The sequence below is a fragment of the Dermochelys coriacea genome, chromosome 3 (assembly GCF_009764565.3).
Source record: "Dermochelys coriacea isolate rDerCor1 chromosome 3, rDerCor1.pri.v4, whole genome shotgun sequence".
In the NCBI taxonomy this organism is placed as follows: domain Eukaryota; kingdom Metazoa; phylum Chordata; order Testudines; family Dermochelyidae; genus Dermochelys; species Dermochelys coriacea.
The window spans coordinates 196,876,890-196,891,635 of record NC_050070.1 but is presented as its reverse complement, the minus strand read 5'-3'; the positions used below and the strand labels follow the sequence as shown (position 1 = coordinate 196,891,635).

Below are 14,746 nucleotides of genomic sequence, written 5' to 3'. Positions count from 1 at the left end.
CACACAGAAATTTTTTTACACGTAACCATAAACATAAGTTTAGTGCTAGTAAAAGGTATTAGCACCAGATTGCCTTCACAGAGTTTCCCTGAACAGTGGGAGTAGATGTGGGCAGGCAGGACCTGATTCCTTGAATTGCTCAGAAGAGATGTTGAGGAGGAAGGGTGTGTGGGCAGCTTGGAGGAAACTAGAGGTAACCGAGGGGGAGGTTCAGAAGTGGGTGTGGTTCCTGGGTGGGAGTGAAAGTGGTTGGGAGTTGCTAGCAATTATTTAAAGCTGGCAAGGTAGTTAAGTATTGTTGTGCCCATTTTACAGCTAAGGAAACACCATTAGGGTCTGACCCTGTGAAAAGTTGTGTGCACCTTCTCTTGAAACATAGGCGCTGAGAGAGGGTTCAGTACAAGTCCTAGGTATGAGAAGCAAGGTAAGCTAATCAATCTAAATGTTTCTCATAAAATATCAATTGAAATTTTGAAAAGACAAAATGATATAGCTCGTTTCTAGAATCCAGGAGTCTGGAATAAGACTCCCAATATCAGGCTCCAAAGACTAGACAAACTACCTATGAAAGCAAATATAAATAGTATGGAGTGGTTCTAGAGATAATTTTTACATTTGAGGAAACGTTATAAAAAAGGAATGGGTCTCAGAACATTAGCGAAAGAAAAGGAGTACTTGTGGCACCTTAGAGACTAACAAATTTATTTGAGCATAAGCTTTCGTGAGCTACCGCTCACTTCATGAAGTGAACTGTAGCTCACGAAAGCTTATGCTCAAATAAATTTGTTAGTCTCTAAGGTGCCACAAGTACTCCTTTTCTTTTTGCGAATGCAGACTAACATGGCTGCTACTCTGAAACAAAACATTAGAGTACGCTTTTGATTGAATTGCCTGAAATCTCATTTTTGTTGTTACATTCGTCTTGGATAATTTAATGCATTTTAAACTTCAGGTGCAATATCCCTACTATTCTGAGGTAACCCTCTGAAAGGAGCAGGTAGACATGAAGTAAAAGTATGGCAGTGAATTGATGATTAAGCCAGATCTTCATGGAAGTTCTTCCCACACTGTGAGTTGGTAGGTCAATGTTCCACATTATATTCACACCTTCGGGATTTTCCTAATCATTACTTACTCAGAAGTGAAGGAGACATTTTTCCTTATGAGTTGCATGATGATGTGCTGCTCATTTGCAGTCACTCTGCACAGATACCCTGATCTCTCATTCTACTTTTCTAATTTTATAGGCCTAATTCTGCAAATCTGTCAAATGTGAAGTCTCTAGTCACATGAGTATCTCCATTACAGTCAATGAGACTAATCACATGATGAAGCACTCTTGACATAAGAAAGATTTGCAAAATTGGGCCCTCGGTTCCCAGAAATAGTGGGAGGTAGCACAGCTTAATCTGTGAAGTGGTAAAACTGAGCAGCAAGTAGAGGAAAGGCCAGTGGAAGGCGGATACCAAAAGAAATACATGGATTTGCTATGTGCACTTGGTTTCCAAATTCAGGATGTGAATCTGTGATATTTGGCAGGACTATGTGTTCAGCAGATGGCAAGCATCCTACTTGCCCCAGTGAAAAAAATTCACACCTTTGTTTAATATTTAATTTTTATGTACATGCATAAAATATTCCTCAAAGATTGAATATGGCTGTATTCCAGCTAATCCTATTTAATTGTCCTTTGGCTTATGTACCTATCTTTTGTGAATTTAATGAACAGGAGATTTCCTCTGATTTTATGTAGTGTGTTTTTAGTGAGCAGATTCTTCCATTTCAAGCAGAAGGGGAACTTACTATTTTTAAAGAACAGAGCCTTGGAAGCAGCTGAACTGGTAATTTAGTGCTTTATATAAAAGTGGGCCATAAGGGAAGGAAGAACATTAAACTGCACGTGACTGGAACAGTTCCAATATTTATACAGATGGTCATTGTAAGTGTTCAACTTTTATAGTAGGCCTGGATATTAGTCTCTTTCTATTTTAATGGAAAGGAATTCCATTGCTGTATCTCTTCATGTCTGTCCACATATGAATGGAGGGACAACTACCCAGGGACTCCAATTCTTTATGCTTTGAAATAAGCTACTGGAATGAGAAACTGTGTGGAAGAAATAAACTCTTAATTGCACAGCATATTAAATTACTGTTTTATTTCTCTCCACGCATGCTAACTATAAATAAAACAAAAGTCTCTAACAATCTGCCTGTGAGCTTTAAATCAGAGGAATATTGAATTTCTATGTATCCACAGTTGCCCAACTAAATTGGGAGACACTGGCTGTGCTCCCAGACTGATGCTCCTGGGGTTCTCTGGCAACAAAACTAAGCCATAAACAACAGATGCGGTATATCTAACAAAATTTAATATCAGCAGTTTCTACATTTGGCATTTCAGAAACACAGAGTTCATTTAAATGGTGCCAGAGGTTTATCTTTCCACCTGAATCATTATAGCTGTACTACGAAATGCGTTGATTTGGGTCTTACTGACATTGTTTTCTTCTGGGTTCATAAAGTAGATCCCAGCCATGAGCGTGAGGTCATTCACATCTCAGCTTTTCCTTTAAAAAAAGTCTACCTTTTTAAGATAAAGATTATAAAATGGATATAGTGTTGGTCAGCACATACAAGCTTAGAGTACAAAGACAGGCTCTTTTCCACTGTTAAGAGTAAAGAAGTGACAGGCTGAGAGTTTTAACAAATTACAAATACCACAAAGACTATAATATGCATGTTTGAAAAGATCATGTTGTTAGCTTGACAGCCTCTGCCAGAGCAATTTTGCAGCTGTGCTCCTGGCTTGTAGTACATTTACTTTTCTCTGTCATTAACACTCTAGTGCCCAGTGCTCATTTAACACCCACAGGATTTTTTGGTCTGGAAAACAATAATTATTACTACTGATGAGGCCTGCTTGAAGACTCCTTTTTTCACCAGTTTATATTTACACACACACACATGCATGCTATGTGTTTAAATATATCTCTGTGATTGTAGTCTTAAATCAGCATCAAGGAGGTGGCAGATGAGGCTGGATCTTGCTCTTGTTGAAGTCAACAGCATTGAACAAGTTCAAAGGATGATGGATTTCACCACTTCAGTGTTCAGTTAAAATGACTGTAGCACTTACTTTATTATTAATGATTTTTAGTTTTTGTTAAGTTTATTGGGAAACTGCTAAAACAGGCAATGACATTCCTGTTGCAGAAACAGTGAAGGTCGTTATGGTTCAGAGAACTATTGTAAGCATAAAAATTTTGAGCCAGAAACATATTTATACATAGAGCTTTTTACATTTACATCCATTGTAAGGCTCCTTTACATGTGTAAAGGGGCCTTTGTATAAATGAGAATCAGGCTCTTAATTTTTAAAATGTGGCTTTGGAACATCCATGAAAGGCTAACTTCTGCCATTATTGGCACACTGTGTATCTTAAATCTTGCTTCTCTCCCACAACATCTGTATTAGCATATGTATGTTTTGTGTTAGATGGTCTTCAAAATGCATAGACAAATTCAGCCCTCATTTAGACCTATGCATCCTCACTATCACAGGATTCTATAGCTACTTATAACTGAGGCCAGAATCCAGGCCACAGTGTCTACTCAGATTTATTTTTTTCATTTTTTTACAAGATGGCTATCGGTAGCTCTCAAAAAAGCAAATCCTCATCACAGTATGGCTGGGTTATGCTCTTGGTGAGGAGCTATGCATCGGGAATCCTTCTATCCAGCATTTTCCCCAAAAATTGAAATTAGACAGGGTGTTCAAATTTACAGGGGAGTGAGGGACGAGGGGTCAGACGGTGAGAGTATAGCACCATAGTAAAAACTGAAAAATGTTTCATGACCATTTTGTTAGATTTAACTCATGTTTTAAAATCATCACCCAAATTAAAGTTGGCTACCCAACTTGCCTTCTATGAAGCACTAAATCTACATCATTCTTGGTTTCTTGTAGTTTTGCACAACTCCGTTAACGAACTTTTCTAATGCAGCATGTTCATCTTTGGTGGCTTCTTGTGTGTCAGGTATTTCCAGTCCTTCAGTTGATATGCTCATTAGTTCGTTCACGTGATCAGGCAGAATGCGACTTCTTTCAGAACACAAAATTCTATTCCAGGACAAAAAAGAATGTCAACTGTAGCTGTTGGGACTGGGAGTAACGAGATGAATTTCTGTTTCTTACATCCCAGAAAACATAGCATGAAGATCAGGTTGAGCCACTAGAGAAAAGAAGTTGAAGTCAAATCTTCATTCATTTGTCGTATGACATTTCACTCTGTATTCAAATTATCTGTTTTGTCCTGATCATATGGCAGCCCCATTGCTGGTAGTGCCTCACTCCACTCAACTGTCAGTGTTTTATAAGACAGGCTTTTGTAAAAGCTACGTAGAGGTTGAGTAGAATCCAGAAGTTGCTGATGTAGATTTGGAAGAATCAAGTCTGTGTACTTTTTCAGCTGCTTTACAAACATTTCTTGTCCTCTTCATTTGAGGTTTGATAAAGTGCCTTCATTAGTCAACTTTTGGACTGATTTTTCCAGTATCTTTTCAATGGATAACTCTCTGATCCAAGTGCAGCTTCTGTTGCTGGACAAAGATCTACTACTATTGTAGCAGATGCCTGGATGGCATTCTTTAATGACCCAAATGGTTACAACAGTAGCCTTCAAGAGAGAGACTAGTGATTGTCTTCTCTGAATGTAGTAGCAAAAGTAGTCCACCAGCCTCATTACTTAGTTCCATCCCTTCCTGGTAGATACTTTCCAAAGCCAGCAATAACAGTTGCAGTATTTTAAGACAATAGCCAAGATCACTCATGAGAAAGCCAGTGGATTTTCTCAGGTTGGACTAATTTGAACGTTAGTCCCAGAGCATCTTCTGTTTTTTCCAAGATGTTCAGTCTTTTTGGATTCTTGTTGAAAAGTACTACTTGTGGCACCTCAGAGACTAACAAATTTATTTGAGCACAAGCTCTCATGAGCTACAGCTCACTTCATCGGATGCATTCAGTGGAAAATATAGTGGGGAGATTTGTATACACAGAGAACATGAAACAATGGGTGTTACCATACACACTGTAACGAGAGTGATCAGGTAAGGTGAGCTATTACCAGCAGGAGAGTGGGGGGGGAAAAACCTTTTGTAGTGATAATCAAGGTGGGCCATTTCCAGCAGTTGACAAGAACATCTGAGGAACAGGGGGAGGGGAGGAAGGGGAATAAACATGGGGAAATAGTTTTACTTTGTGTAATGACACATCCACTCCCAGTCTTTTTTCAAGCCTAAGTTAATTGTATCCAGTTTGCAAATTAATTCCAATTCAGCAGTCTCTCGCTGGAGTCTGTTTCTGAAGTTTTTTTGTTGAAGAATTGCCACTTTTAGGTCTGTAAGTGAGTGACCAAAGAGATTGAACTGTTCTCTGACTGGTTTTTGAATGTTATAATTCTTGATGTCTGATTTGTGTCCATTTATTCTTTTACGTAGAGACTGTCCAATTTGACCAATGTACATGGCAGAGGGGCATTGCTGGCACATGATGGCATATATCACATTGGTAGATGCTCAGGTGAATGAGCCTCTGATAGTGTGGCTGATGTGATTAGGCCCTATGATGGTGTCCCCTGAATAGATATGTGGACAAAGTTGGCAACGGGCTTTGTTGCAAGGATAAGTTCCTGGGTTAGTGGTTCTGTTGTGTGGTTCTCTAATGTGTGGTGTGTGGTTGCTGGTGAGTATTTGCTTCAGGTTGGGGGGCTGTCTGTGAGCAAGGACTGGCCTGTCTCCCAAGATCTGTGAGAGGGATGGGTCATCCTTCAGGATAGGTTGTAGATCTTTGATGATGCGTTGGAGAGGTTTTAGTTGGGGGTTGAAGGCGACAGCTAGTGGTGTTCTGTTATTTGTGACTTATCCTCACCCATAACTATTTCTCATTTGGGGACAATGTATACCTTCAAATCAGCAGCACTGCTATGAGTACCCGCATGGCCCCACAGTATGCCAACATTTTTATGGCTGACTTAGAACAACGCTTCCTCAGCTCTCGTCCCCTAATACCTCTACTCTACTTGTGCTACATTGATGACCTCTTCATCATCTGGACCCATGGAAAAGAAGCCCTTGAGGAATTCCACCAGGATTTCAACAATTTCCATCCCACCATCAACCTCAGCCTGGACCAGTCCACACAAGAGATCTACTTCCTGGACACTACGGTGCTAATAAGTGATGGTCACATAAACACCACCCTATATCGTAAACCTACTGACCGCTATGCCTACCTACATGCCTCCAGCTTTCATCCAGACCACACCACACTATCCATTGTCTACAGCCAAGCTCTTCGATACAACTGCATTTGCTCCAACCCCTTGGACAGAGACAAACACCTACAAGATCTCTATCAAGCATTCTTACAACTATAATACCCACCTGGTGAAGTGAAGAAACAGATGAAGAGAGCCAGAAGAGTACCCAGAAGTTACCTACTACAGGACAGGCCCAACAAAGAAAATAACAGAACGCCACTAGCCATCACTTTCAGCCCCCAACTAAAACCTCTCCAACGCATCATCAAGGATCTACAACCTGTTGCAATTTAAGCCCATTGCTTCTTGTCCTATCTTCAGAGGATGAAGAGAACCATTTTTCTCCTTCCTCCTTGTAACAACATTTTATGTATTGAAAACTGGTATCAAGTCCCTCCCATAGTCTTTTCTCTTCTCCAGACTAAACAAACCCAATTCTTTCAATCTTTCCTCACAGGTCATATTTTCTAGACCTTAAATTATTTTTGTTGCTCTCCTTTGGACTTTCTCCAATTTGTCCACATCTGTCTTGAAATGTGGCACCCAGAACTGGACACCATGCTCCACTTGAGGCCTTATCAACGCAAAGTAGAGTGGAAGAATTACTTCTTGTGTCTTGCTTATAACACCCCTGCTAATACATCCCAGAATGATGTTTTCTTTTTTTGCAACAGTGTTACACTGTTGACTCGTACTTAGCTTGTAATCCACTATGACCCCAGATCCCTTTCCACAGTACTCCTTCCTAGACAGTCATTTCCCATTTTATATGTCTGCAACTGAGCCAGTTCCTTCCTAAGTGGAGTACTTTGCATTTGTCCTTATTGATATCATCCTATTAACTTCAGACCATTTCTCCAGTTTGTCCAGATCATTTTCAATTTTAATCCTAACTCGTAAAGCACTTGCAACCCCTCCCAGCTTGGTATCAGCTGCAAACTTTATAAGTGTACTCCCTATGTCGTTATCTTAAACATTGATGAAGATATTCAACAGAAACAGACCTAGGACCAGTCCCCACGGGACCCCACTTGATATTCCCTTCCAGCTTGACTGTGAACCACTGATAACTACTCTCTGGAAATGGTTTTCCAACCAATTATGCACCCACCTTATAGTAGCTCCATCTAGGTTGTATTTCCCTAGTTTGTTTATGAGAAGTTCATGTGAGACAGTATAATAAGCCTTACTAAAGTCAAGATACACCACATCTACTGCTTCCCCTCCATCCACATCCTCGCATTGTTACCCTGTCAAAGAAAGCTATTAGGTTGGTTCGTCACCATTTGTTCTTGACAAATCCATGCTGACTATTACTTATCACCATATTATCTTCTAGGTGTTTGCCAATTGATTGCTTAATCATTAATGACAGGTTACAGAGTAGCAGTCATGTTAGTCTGTATCTGTGAGAAGAAAAGGAGTACTTGTGGCACCTTCACCTTCGATGAAGTAAGCTGCATCTCACGAAAGCTTATGCTCTAATAAATTTGTTCGTCTCTAAGGCACCACAAGTATTCCTTTTCTTCTTAATTATTAACTCTATTATCTTTCTGGGTACTGAAGTTAAGACGGCCTCTGCGGTGTGTGTATAGAAGGTATTAGAGTTACAGGTTTCTCAGAGCAAAGCTTGTACTCCACCATGTCTTCCAGAGAAGTTTGCAGCTTCATCAAATGCACAAGCAGCCATCTGTTTGGGATCCAATTTACAAGCATTTAACCCTTCTAAGATGTGGGTTGTCACAGATACAGCTGATGTGTTTTCTATAACCTGAACATCTAGAAATGCCTCTACAATATACACAATGACTTGACACCCATTTGCATCGGTGCATTCATTTATCAGCCATGAATGTAAAATTTTTTAAGGTTGTGAGAGAGTTCTTCTCCTTTTCAGCTGCTGAGTTTTTCACTGTTGCACCATGTGCTTCTAACCAGTCAGTTGAGTTTCTTGCAGAAAGATAGTGAGCATTTGCTGGTCTTGTTCAGAACCAGTGTCCAACCGAGGGTTAACAAGTAACAATGCAGTTAACATTAGCCTCCCATTTGTAGCATGTGATATGTCTTGCTTAAATAGAAAGTATGATGCAACAGCCATGTTTGTTCACATAAAGTGTGTTCTGTCTCCAGCATTCTTAACAGCCTCATAAAGTACTTCTAAAATTGGCTTTGACAGTGACTGGCTTATAAGGCTTTCTGCATGTGGATGCAGTCCAGAGGTTTGGTGTTTTGCAGCCTTTTCATGTAGTTTGTCAGCATTGGCTTTGCTGATCGGTTTGGCAAACCGAGCTCCTCCACTTTTACCGATTGTAGCAGTGGGAAGCTTTCCTTCTTCATAAGCTTTTTTGCAAGAGGTGCACCAATAGCCATCTTTTGTAACTTCCATAAATGGAAAAGTTTGACCTACTAAGTAGCTGCATTTGTGCTTCGGGCTATTCGGTTGTAGATACACCACTTGAACCTTCAGATGACATGTTGGTATATTGTTGATATGTTCTTCATCTTGGTTGGTTTGACCATTGGGGGCGGGGGATGGGGGAGTTCAAGGGAGCTTGTAGGGAAATCCCTGCTTCTTTCCAGGCTGTGAAACTACTTTGCAGCCCTAAATTGCAGTAGGGAGGGAGGAAAGTGGGAGGATCTGTATAGCAGCAGATCCTGTAGCCCCACCTGTGGCCTGCCCCAGGAATAGAGTAGAGAAGGAGCTATAGTGGATCTGAGCGCCACATCATGTTGGGATGTGCATCTCCTGTATGACCCCAATAAATCTTGCCCCTTGCACAGCAAAACCGCACCAATTTCATGATTGCAAGGAGCAATACAGCATGATTCCCTCTGTGCAGGAAGAATCAAGAAGCTTTACTTGTGTTCTGCACAGCCACTTACACAGAATGTTTCTTGGGAGCTGTACTTTGACAGTGCTAGGAGCGAGAGCGTTCTGTTTTATTACAGACTCCAAACACAAGGGTTAAATACACAATGTTTAAAAATCTCCCTCCAAACTGACACATATCTGTGTGTGTGATTAAAACCATGCAAGGATCAGATGCAGAGCAGATTGTGCACCTGCAGCTGGTGGAGACGGATCACTGCAAACCATGCATTATGCACACAAATGGCAAAAAGGTCAGACCTAGATCCTAAATAAATAATGCAGGGGAACAGTTGTAATCTGATTGCTTAAAAAAAACATATGGCAAAGAGGACTATTTTTTACTTAGGTAAGGAACTACTTACAGGGTTAGGTCAGCATTTTTTTGAAACCTAAATCTATATTTAGGCATCTATGTAAATAGCTTAATTTTCAAAAATGCTGAGTACACAGAACACCCATGATTTCAGTGTTGAGCACCCTGAAAATCAGACCAGTTAGATGCTCACATTTGGATTTGGGTCCCTAAATTTAGGTTCTTAACCAACAGCAAACTCTCTCTGTAGTGTGAAGCTTTGTTTTTGTGAAGTGAGGTGTCTTGTTTGCTGACTAGTCTATACTGAGTGGGTTTTCTTTAAGCATTCTTTATTCCTGCAGCTATACTTCCTCTTTATGTTACAATAAAGATTTTTGAGTGCCTGAAAATCCCGCAAGAGGCACTGTTTATGGCTGAGGCATGCCAGTAGAATGCTAGTTCAAAGCCTCTAATTTTAAACATAATTGGCTAAATTCTGCACTCAGTTACATCAATGCAAAGTCACTGGAAACCAAGGGGATTGCATCAGTGTAACCAGGATTTGGCTATTTGTTTTTGTTCTACAAAAACAATTTGGGATTTCCTTCTTCTTCTTCTTCTCTGGAACCTTGTGTCCATACAAAGCAAACTTGGTCAAAGTTCCCATCAAGTGGTGAAGGAGCAAGACCTTAACAACTCATTAAGTTCCCAAAAGAGTATTAGTCCTGTCCAGTCTCTCTCATTTTAAATGGTAAGTTATTTGGGGGATGGACTTACTAGATATGTGTACAGTGTGTAGCACAATAATACCTAGCTCTTACATAGTGTTTTCCATCAGTAGATCTAAAAGCACATCACAACCATTAATGTATTTATCATCACCCCTGTGAGGTAGAGAAGGCTAATGTTCTCACTTTGAACATAAGAATGGCCATACTGGATCAGACCAAAGGTCCATCTAGCTCAGGGTCCTGTCTTCCAATAGTGGCCAATGCTAGGTGCCCCAGAGGGAATGAACAGAACAAATAATCAAGTGATCCATGCCCTGTTGCCCATTCCCAGCTTCTGGCAAACAGAGGCTAGGGACACCATCCCTGCCCATCCTGGCTAATAGCCATTGATGGACCTATCCTCCATGAATATACCCTTTTATAGTCTTGGCCTTCACAACATCCTCTGGCAAAAAGCTCCACAGGTTGACTGTGCATTGTGTGAAAAAATATTTTTGCAGATGGGGAACTGAGGTTCGCAGAGGCTAAGTGATTTATCCAAGGTCACACAGAAAGTCTGTGGCAGAGCAGGAAATTGAAGCCTGGTCTCCCAAGTCCTAGGCTACAAAACCATCCTTCCCTACTGTAAGGCCTTGCTCTCACCTGTGGCACTTGATGCTACTGTAACATGACTAATAATTTTTAACTATACAACCTGCCATCTTCCAAGGTGTAAAAATCTCCACACACCACTGAAGACCTTCCTGGTCTTGTACAACAAAAATCTGTAAAATACCAGAGAAGTCTATGGGGAAAGTCAAGCTAATGAGTGCTTTTGAACTGGGAACATGGAGTTTACAAACAAGTGATCATTTTCTAGCCATAGTGAATTGGAGTCTGCACTCCAACTGGTTCCCACCTATGGATATGGAGGTAAGATTAAACATCTAACGCAGAGTGCTGTGTGTTCTTGCTGTCCTCTGAAACTGTTTACTACAGGAATCTGGAAAGAAACCCTCCCCCACTCTGACTTTATCGACAGGATTTTGCCTGCTTTTGTGAATTATTGACTGCACAGCTGCAGATGTAGATTATAGCAGCATATTGGGTCATAAACATTAAGCTAGTACAGGAACTCTTATTAGAAACACATTGAACTCTTGGACAATTCAACCCATGTCACAATAAAACGCAGTTGTAAAGAGAGGTTTCTAAACCTCAGTTATTAGATCGAGACAAGTACTTGAGCACATTTAAATATATATAATATATCAAGGGGTGCTTAGTATGGCTCTGAGCTTTCATGCCTGAGCTATTGGGAAAGTATGAAGACAGTATTGAAGTAGCACTATACATTGACTTTCTACTTTAATTTGAGTTAATTCACTTTGGGTCAGACTCACTCCATTCCACCGCTGTAACTCCACTGAAGCTGCAATGGGGTAATAGAGAACTTTTCAGGATATGTGTTAGGTACTCTCTTGATTTGGGCCAAATATATGCCACACAGCCCTGATCATTCAGAAGCAATGAAAAGGGAGAGTAGAGATTAGCAATGCACTGGATTTGATAGTTCTAATTTACATTATAAAAAAATCATTGGCTAGCACCTCCTCTAGTGTAAACAGATCTCTCTCCATTGATTTTTTTGATGGAGCCAGGTAAATTTACACCAGATGAGGCTCTGACCCTACAGTGCTAAGATTGTCTCCTCTTCTAAGAAACAGAGACACTTTAGTGGGCCGAAAGGGGAAAAAATTACAAGGGGATTAATACATTAGAAAAGTTTCAGTAGCCTTTGTAAATTGCCCGTTCCAGTACCAAACAGCTTTCATTGATCATGCCTAAAGCTCTGTGTCATTTATTCTTTCCTTGAGTATTAAACATGGCAACTTACTGTAGTGTACTAGAATTCATGATTGATATTTCTGTCCTGTTAGGATAATTAGAAACTTGCCACTCTCTGATTAATGGAAGCCTTGAGAGACCTGAGTATGATTAACTTCATAAATATGTGTTATGAAATCATGGCCAGTGTTCTAGTAGTAATGCATTTTTCCCTAGAGGACAGTATGTGCTAACACAGGAATAGGAGAAAACACAGTGCCATGCATAGAAAGGCACTCAGAAGGAGTAAAAGAAAAATCCTTTAAGGCTAGAGTCTAACTCAAAGAATTTCTTTAATGATCATTCTCTTTCAGAATTAGATCATGAGATTTTTCTCTTGTTTTTTGCTCTTGCTGTTCTAAATTTCACCACTTTCCTAAATGCACCAAAATGCATACCACATTTGTACACAACACAGTGTACCCTCTCCCTCTGAGTAATGTTTTCTTTTACTGTATGCAGGTGAATCCGCTTGTATGAAGGCATCAGACTGCTTGAGGAACACTAGATGTTTGTCTTTGCATAGTGAAATCCTTGAGTAGCTGCTGATGTGGTTCCTATACAGCCCCCTCATAGCATTTTTGTAGTTAACATGGCTGGTGGAAAGGGTGTAGCTGGAGTTTTCCTGCATCCTGCTGATCCTTTGTCTGCTGGAACAGCTCCTGGGAGCCTCTGGCAGCTGGCACAAAGTAAAGTAGCCTTCAGGCTGCTCCAACTTGTATAAGGGACTGGGTCTAGCACCTGGCTTAGAGACACTTTTGCCTCCTCACCCAAGCTCAGACAGTCTGGAGAATCTGATTCCCCTGAATCTTGCTCTAATCACCAAATCGCACTCCACATTTAGTTCTTAAGTCCTCATAATGATAGATAGAATTAACCTGTGTCCTAACCACTGTAGTCTTTGGACCAAATGACTTGCTTATCTTCTCTTGTGGTACTTCCATTGCTTTTACAATGCACTCTTTCCTCTGCTTCAGAGAACTCCTGTTGAACCAATATTTTGTTGCTATTTATATAGTATGCATTTTAAGGGGAAAGGTGCCAAGATAAACTTAATTTCAGAATGTCACATTACTAGAGAAAAAAGTGTTCATCGCCTACTGTTTCTACTGGGATAAACAGAAGGCTTTAATTTCTTAGGGCTAATTTATTTTCAGTAGAAATGGACAGCAGCAAAGGTAGAAACACTTTCAGTTCTCAGCTTGATAAAGGCCTCAATTCAGCACAGCACTGAACACTTTGCTGAAGATGGATGGACTAAGCACATCATTAGATTTGAAGTGCAAAAGGGACCTTGACCTCTTGTCTAACACAAGCCATGAATTTCACCCATTAATTTCTGCATCTAGTTTAGTAACTCGGAATGGAATTAGAGCATATTTCTTAGAACGACATCCAGTCTTGATATTTAGAGTTAAGCATATGCTTAAGGACCTTGCTGATTCAGGGCTAAATGTGTAAAGGATTTTTTGATACATTAATTCACTGGGGGTAGATAGATGATTAGAGGTGACTGCTCAGCACATAGGAGTTCACTAGCTCCCATTGAAAAAAGTGACCAGTTCCCTTTGACATCAGTGGGACCAGAATCAGGTCCCAACTTTAAGCATTGCTAAGAAACCCAGTGTAAGGATGTGGGGAAGAAGAAGTCAAGGCATATATCGGTTTGGTGAAAAACCCTATAGGGTTTTTGTTGCTTTTCAGATAAACTTTAAAAAAAACCCAACTAACCAAGGAGACTTACCAAGAAATAACCATTTAAAAATTTTGTTTACCCCCTCTGGACCCTGAATTTAAAACATCACTTTTATGCACACGTCAGTTTGCAAATGCAAACTGAGAGGAGTTTGCTGGCTGGGCACTTGCACAGGGAGCTTTTTGCAAATACTCCTCTGCACATGCAAGTATAGGTGTAAATTTTCAAAAGAGACTCATGATTTTGGCTGCCTTAATTTTTGAGTACCCAACTTGAGATACTTTACAGAGGCCTCATTTTCAGAAAGTGCTGAGCAACTGTACCTTCTGGCAGTCTGACCCCTTTTAGTTGTCTAAGTTAGGCAGCCAAAACACTGAAGTGCCTAAAATCATGAATCTGAGATGTAGGGTTATTTTTATAAATCAACTTCCATGTCATATCCCACTCTTGTTCCTTTGATTTATGGCAAAGAGTCATAAGAGAATGATGGGTAACTTGAGGCCAGATCCTGTAAATGCTTATAAATAGTCCCTTTTTTATGTGTGTAGTCCCAGTGATTTCAGTAGGATTACTCACCTGAGTACTGATTATCAGTGTGAGTGTTTTCAAGATCTAGCCCTCAGTTATCACTTAATGCCAAAATTGTCAAGCCACTTTCAATACTCTTTGCTGTGGTGGTCTGAAGAACTGATGACACCTTAAGGTTATACAATGGAAAGTCAAGGATCCAAAAATGTATTTGCAGTGTTTTTGCTTTATGAAGAGTTAAATCTCTGGTCCTAACGAGCAAACTGAAAAATTCCCAATAGCTTCAAGAAATTTTTCTAGTATCAAGCTTGAATGGTTTGAAGCAGGAAAATCTGAGAGATGTGGGCATTAAAACAAAAGAGGAAATAGTTGCTTACAATTCTGACTTGTGAGAGAGTGAAGAATCTGGATTCTGATTACGTAAATTATGAGACACAACAGG

General features: G+C 40.2%; 1 long non-coding RNA gene across 1 annotated transcript in view; it reads left to right on the top strand.

Moving 5' to 3' along the window:
• Positions 1-292: 292 nt before the first annotated feature.
• LOC119852465 overlaps positions 293-14,746 on the top strand; it is a 39,182-nt gene continuing 24,728 nt past the window's right edge. The window contains exon 1 of the long non-coding RNA XR_006280362.1: positions 293-424. This is a non-coding gene — a long non-coding RNA (uncharacterized LOC119852465). The remainder of the gene's footprint in view (positions 425-14,746) is intronic.